At 47.4% G+C, this 6367-nt stretch overlaps 1 protein-coding gene across 3 annotated transcripts in view; it reads left to right on the top strand.

Moving 5' to 3' along the window:
* Positions 1–381: 381 nt before the first annotated feature.
* Positions 382–6367, top strand: part of LOC137654673 (high affinity copper uptake protein 1-like) — a 223782-nt gene continuing 217796 nt past the window's right edge. For 2 of the 3 annotated variants that reach the window (XM_068388531.1, XM_068388536.1), the window contains exon 1: positions 412–857. The gene's annotated coding sequence lies outside the window, so the exon portion shown is untranslated. The other variant, XM_068388534.1, reaches the window with a different exon arrangement.

Raw genomic sequence — 6367 nt, 5'->3', positions numbered from 1 at the left:
CATTATACTGTCATTTGGCAACTGTATTTCAAGTCACATGACAAAAAGATGAATCTACAACACACGGAAATTCTCCTCCACTTATCCCTATTTTAAGCTAAAGTGAAGATATTCTGAGATCTTACAAGAATGGTGCTTCCAAATTAATTTACTAAATGTTGAATTCGTGTTACACATGATATATTTTGGTCACTTCAAGATTAGAATGCATGGTTGTGCAATCGAAAAATTTTATGCATCATCATAATTATTAAGATCCAGAGATATAATTTCGTCAATCTTTTTAATTTCTACTTTATAAACTAGGATAAGTTTAAACGTCTATTGCAGTTATTAGAATGACAATTATTGTTACTCTCAAGTCCTCACTCCTCAGGCACAATTCCAAGAAGATCACAAGGTAAACAATGGGCGTCTCGGCTGGTTGGGGGGAAGTGAAAAGTCGTAGTAGACTGTGGAAGTAAATTATGAATTCATATTATTTGTGTTGACTTAGCAAACGGTTGAATAAATTAATTTGATTTAATGGGAATACGATGAATAATTTATTATAAAGTGACATTTTCTCAGTTTGTCATAACCTCGTTTTGGCTGCCAATCATTTTCTAAATTATTCTTGTTTTAGTTTACTGGACATGCATAATGTGGACCTAGGTTACTTGGCAGAGGTTAGTCATTGTCATGCTAGAGGTTACGTGTCATATATGTATCCGGTCAACTGATATATCTGTTAGCAGGCATCCTATTTAACTTTATCTATCCAAGGGAAAACTACCCTATAGGGTAATCGAGAAACACAAGAAGTACGTTACAGACGTGTGCAACGAATTATTCCTCGTAGCTTATTGTAGTTTACGGTAAGTTTTACTGCTTTAATTTACATTGTAACAATTTTCTCCAAACTATGTTAACCAGAATATTTCAATAAATCATTACTGGTACATTCATTTATCTCTCATAACCTTTAATCACAAGGTAATAATAACCTAGATAATCTGTATAATTGATAATTAACCTCGAAATACTAGCCCAAGGGGTTAACGCGCATGGCGAAACCGGTTCCGCATACCAGATCATAGGAGCAATGAGAGAATGTTTAATCACGAAGAAAGCAAGCATACGGCAGAGCAAAACCCAATAGATCGTTAGCTCAATTAAGTAAGGAGGTATTAGTTATACAATGAACATTGTCACGAACGACTCCATAGAAAATTTTGCATTATTTTACTGTATTTCAGTCACGTTTTCTATACGTCTGGAAGTCCTGGCATACGAAAGTTCCATTGTTTTGACCGTCTTTTAGTACTATTACTTGGTTTTGACTATGGTGACTTTTTATTATGATGCCTGGATTTTATGATGATGATTGGCATAAACAAAGTTTAAAAAGTTCATTGTTCCCATACTAGCAAACCTTTTGTTATTTATATGTATATTCTTTCAGCGGCAGCAGGAGGTAGCCATTAGACTTTAAATGCGAGGTAGCAAGCCTGCCTAATCGCTTTGTGGGTGACGGGGGTTACCCAGCCGCCTCTATATACAGTATACTCTCACAGCTGTGAGAGACGTCACTTTTTCTTTTGGCTCAGTAGAGATTGGACGTGTCCGCTCTCCTCATGACTGTCATTGGGTCTTTTGATTTTTGCTTTCTCTTTTCAGGTGTGCATATCCTCCTGCGATCGCCTTCATCATGCGAACGTGTCCAGGGCGAAAGGGTGCCGCATGCGGGACCTTCATGTCGTCGTTGGAGAACGACCCGTACTCTCTGTGTCCTATGTGTTGAGGGCATCGTTGCGAACATGGCTCGCCCTGCTTAGAGTGTAGGGAGTGGTCTGCCTCCAAATGGGAGAAGTTTGGAAGGCGCAGGAAGAAGTAATCTCAGTGTGATCGTTCTCGCTCTGGGGCGAGCGGGACACGTTCCTTTTTTTCTCGCACCCCCAAATCTCTCTCAAAAGCTTCTTATCGCGCGCGCTCTGATGAGGGACGAGCGAGCAGTAGCACAGATCGCTCATCTTCTAGGCAACCCTAGGGTACAGTACTGGGTGGGTTGTTGCTTCCCATAGAGAAGCACCTTCTTCAGCTGCTGGTGAGCCTTTTTCCCTTGCAGATTTGTTTCGGGTGTGGTCGTCCTTAGGGATTTCAGGACCCCCTTCGAAGGAGGATGTGCAGCGCCTTCTTCAGCGTAATGCCATGAGGGAACCTTCTCCGGAGCTATCGACATCTCGCGCTCTGGAATTGTGCCAGGTCCATCTATCGCCTTCCCCTGGTCCTTCTGCACGTGTACGAGGTGATCGTTCGCGTTCGCCTCTCCAACGACCCCCTGCTGACGACGAACCCTCTCTCCATCCTGAGACCTCGTCGTCCCTCAACCCTCTGTTTCTTCCTACAGGAACCCTCAGGTTGCAGGTGATGATCTTCCGGGGATCAGCGTGCCTTCCATCCGCAGCGCTAAGGGATGAGCATCGTCATCGCTTCGCCCTTCTGGAACTACTTCTCCTGATCGTCGTTTGCGAAGATCGTAATGATCGTAGGTCATCAGGATTAGAGCGTTCTTCGCCTAGAAGATGCTCACACTCTAGGGCTTCGCGCTTACAAGACCGTAGGTCTCAATGCTGTCCTAGGAGTCTCACGATCGCGTTCTTCACAATCACGAGACAGGTCTAGATGCTCGCGTTATAGATCGTCCCAATTTAGATCACGAGGACAGTACTCGCATTCTAGATCGGTAGATCACGAGGACAGTACTTGCGCTCGCGAGGACGGTACTCGCGCTCGCGAGGACGGTACTCGCGCTCGCGAGGACGATGCTCACGATCACGAGAGCAGCGTTGGCGCTTGCAAGGATATCATTCATGAGAACGACGTTCTCATTCACGAGGTCGACGCTCACGTTAGCGAGATAGGTATTCGTGACGTTCATGCCGTTCTCGAACGAGAGCTAGACTCTCGCGTTCACAAACATCACGATCACGAACCGCGCGTTTGCGATCAAGGTGTAGACTGTCCGCGTCTAGAGGTAGTGGTAGGCGTACGTGCAGTCCATCAGTGCATAGCCCCTCAACCAGACCTTCCAAACGACCTCATACCAAATCTGATGATGAGCTTGACTACTCCTTGGTCAGGCATCCAACTAAACCCTCAGTGCCTTTCACAGTCTGAGGAGTCTTAGCTAAGCGCTCACCTATGCGACACTTGGAGAAGCGTCCCAATGCGGCGCGTTCTCCCTCGAGAGTAGTCCCTACTCGTAGGCCTCCTCTGCCGACTTCGTCGGACGTAGGTGCTCCTCTGGGGCAGCAGGAAGGAGTAAAACCTTCCTCTTCCTCTGTGGCTCCTGTTGCGAGCACTTCTGCTTGCGAAACATATACGCTGGCGTGTGAAGTTTGTGAGTTTGCGCATGAATCTTGCGATTTCACGAGCAAATCGGCGAACTTCGCGAGCAATTCGCGAGTAGATGTTTCGGGATCGTGAGCAAGTACGGATCCAACACCTTCTTGCCCTTCTGCCTCTTCCACCTCAAGCGTAAGACCAACACCCTTCCCAGAAGGGTTTAAGGAGCTGCCGAATAAGTTCCTATTTGTCCAGACCTTCCTCCACATCCAAAGGAACAAATTCCTCTGCCTCAGAGGTTATCTCCTCCGTCAACTGGGCATCCTGCTAGGGTTTCTCCCAGAAGACACTCGTCTAAGGACCTCCAAGGTAGACAGAGCTTCCTCCATGGGCATCGACCTTCATGGCCGATATCTTGAAGGCTCTGAAATTGTATTCGGGAAGGAACTCTCTTGGTTTGACGCCCTAGTCAAGGCAGTGCGTCAGTCCATTACTAAGGTAATTCTTCCTGTGCAGTCAGTTACCAGCACGCTGAGGATTCGTTTGAAGAGGTCAGCTCCTCCATCTACAGCCTCTCCTCTGTCTGACCCCTGATGTGTGTCAGTGGTGCCATCTCAACGGAGCCCCCTTTCTATAAGATGATCATCTCACCTCTCAAGAGGAAGTGAGAAACTGGAGTCCGGTATGGAAGGCCAACAGGATCTTTCACAGGTTCAGTTGACTCCGGTCATGACGACCAAGCAGAAGAGGAGGATGGTACAGTACATCCAACTCCTCCTCGCGAGGGTCCAACTTTACATTGTCGCCTAATACGAGGTTCTTAGTCACCGAGAGAGATATTGTTGGCGGAATCATTTTGCCTCTCTCCAATCGAGTTGGTTCCGCGGAACTACGCCCAGCTTTGAAACCATTCCACTTGGACTTAGTTCCCTCCTGATGACTTCGACCCACCCTGGGCTCCTATGGGTGAGAGCTCGTGGGTGGAAGAGGACTACTACAGTGATGAGTATTTCCTTGAGCCTGCAAGTCCTAAGGTAACAGGGAGAGCAGAGGGAGTTGGAGCGTTCCTTCTCGTAGGTCTTGTCCTGTGTGAGGGCCCTTAATGGGTTGTCAGATCCAGTGATGGCCCCGCAGGAGAGCAAAGACAGTCCTTGACCATGTCTACGAGACTCAGAGATCTCCCAAGGCCAGTGAAGCTTTGCCCTGGTCTAAGGGGTTGACGGGTGCCCGACAGAAGGTGTTCTCCCAGAATGCTGGCTCCATCTCCCTCCAATTGGGCTTATCCTGGAAGCTTCTGCTGCCATTTGTGCAGAAAAGGAGGTACACTATTATGAGGTCTCCTGTGAGCCCCTTCTGGTCATTCCTCCTGACCACTCTACAGAGGCTCTAACTAGAGGAGTCTCCTTCGAGAGACTCTCCGTCTCTTTCTCTACGTTGGAGATCCTTAACCAGTAGAAAGTCACGAAGTATGCCATGCAGGCTACCTCATGGCTGGGTCTCTGGTTGGGATCTGTGGGATGCCTCATCAGGACTGGTCTAAGGAGACCTTCCTATTATCGGGAACTCGAAGTATTGAGTTCCTCTCCCACCAGGTATTGCCCGTGGGCAAACATGATCCTTCGGCGAAGGGACCCGGTAAAAGAAAGGTTCCACCAACAGTCCCCGCACGCAGAGTTAACGAGACTGAGACGGCAGAATCCTCAGGTCCTCAGGATAAAAGAAGAGGCAAAACCCTTCCTCAGACGGGAGATTTTACCGGCTTGACGTTGGTTGATCCTCCTAGGCCATGTAACCTCTCTGATCCGGCTAGTTCGCAACAACCATCTTAGGACAAGATCCCTACAGTGGCAGTTGAAAACATTGGTAGAATCAACACTGATTCCCTAGACGCACTGATCCACTTATCACAGATCCAAGTGACGGATCTTCTTTGGTGGGTGGCAGAGGACAACCTCTGCAAAGGCCAAGATCTCCTAGTTCCCCCTCCGGACTTGATGCTCTTCACAGACACTTCAAAGGAGGGTTGAAGAGCTCTGAAGAGCCTCTTACTACAACACGGTTTCGGTTCTATGATCCGAGTCCGAAAGGTATAAACACAAAAATCTCTTGCAAATGAGAGCAGCCTTCCTAGCTCTTCAGCAGTTCTATCAATTACTGGTGGGTCACTCTGTGGTGGTAATAAATAACAACACAGTACAGTAGTGGCTTATATAAACAAGCAAGGAGGTACCTTTTTCACTGCCCCTATGCCATCTTGCAGTAGAGATTCTTCGATGGTGGGAAGATGATTCGATGTCCCTATCAGCTTGCTTCATTTCGGGCAAGAGGAATGTGCTCACAGACAACCTGAGCAGGGCGACTCAGATAGTGGGCTCCGAAGGTTCTTTGAATCATCTGATAGCAAACAAAGTCCTGACTTTGTGGGGTTCCTCAAGCTCTATGGCAAGATGCGTTCCAACAATGGTGGGACAACATCTACGTGTACGCCTTTCCTCCGCTGTCTGATGAGAAGACTGCTCAACGGAATCAAAGTTTCCAACAATCTACTGATGACCCTCATTGCTCCGGTTTGGCATCAGGTATAGTGGTTCCCAGACCTTCTGCAACTGCTCGTAGATCTCCCGAGAGAACTATCCCCACGACCCTATCTGCTCAAACAACCACCCGCGGACATCTTTCACAGGGTGATTCTGTCTCTACGGCTTCACGCCCGTAGACTATACAGCATCTCCTCTCTCAGAGAGGATTTTCACAACAAGCTGCAAAACAGATGTCTGGTCACTTACGACAGTCCTCTGCCTTAGTGTATCAGGCAAAATGGAATGTCTTTTGTGGTTGGTGTCGTGGAAGGGATGTTTCTCCCTTCGATGCCTCTATTCGAGTAATAGTAAAGTATCTGATTTATCTTCGGGAGGAAAAACACCTTTCGGTCTCGGCGGGGAAAGGCTTAAGTCTAGCCTTTAGACTGAATGGAGTGGAACTTCTCTACTCATACGAAGTTATGAGAACTCTTGCCCCCAGTCAGAGATGATGAGTCCTC

The sequence above is a fragment of the Palaemon carinicauda genome, chromosome 15, assembly GCF_036898095.1.
Source record: "Palaemon carinicauda isolate YSFRI2023 chromosome 15, ASM3689809v2, whole genome shotgun sequence".
NCBI lineage: Eukaryota > Metazoa > Arthropoda > Malacostraca > Decapoda > Palaemonidae > Palaemon > Palaemon carinicauda.
This window is presented reverse-complemented; position numbering and strand designations above follow the sequence as displayed.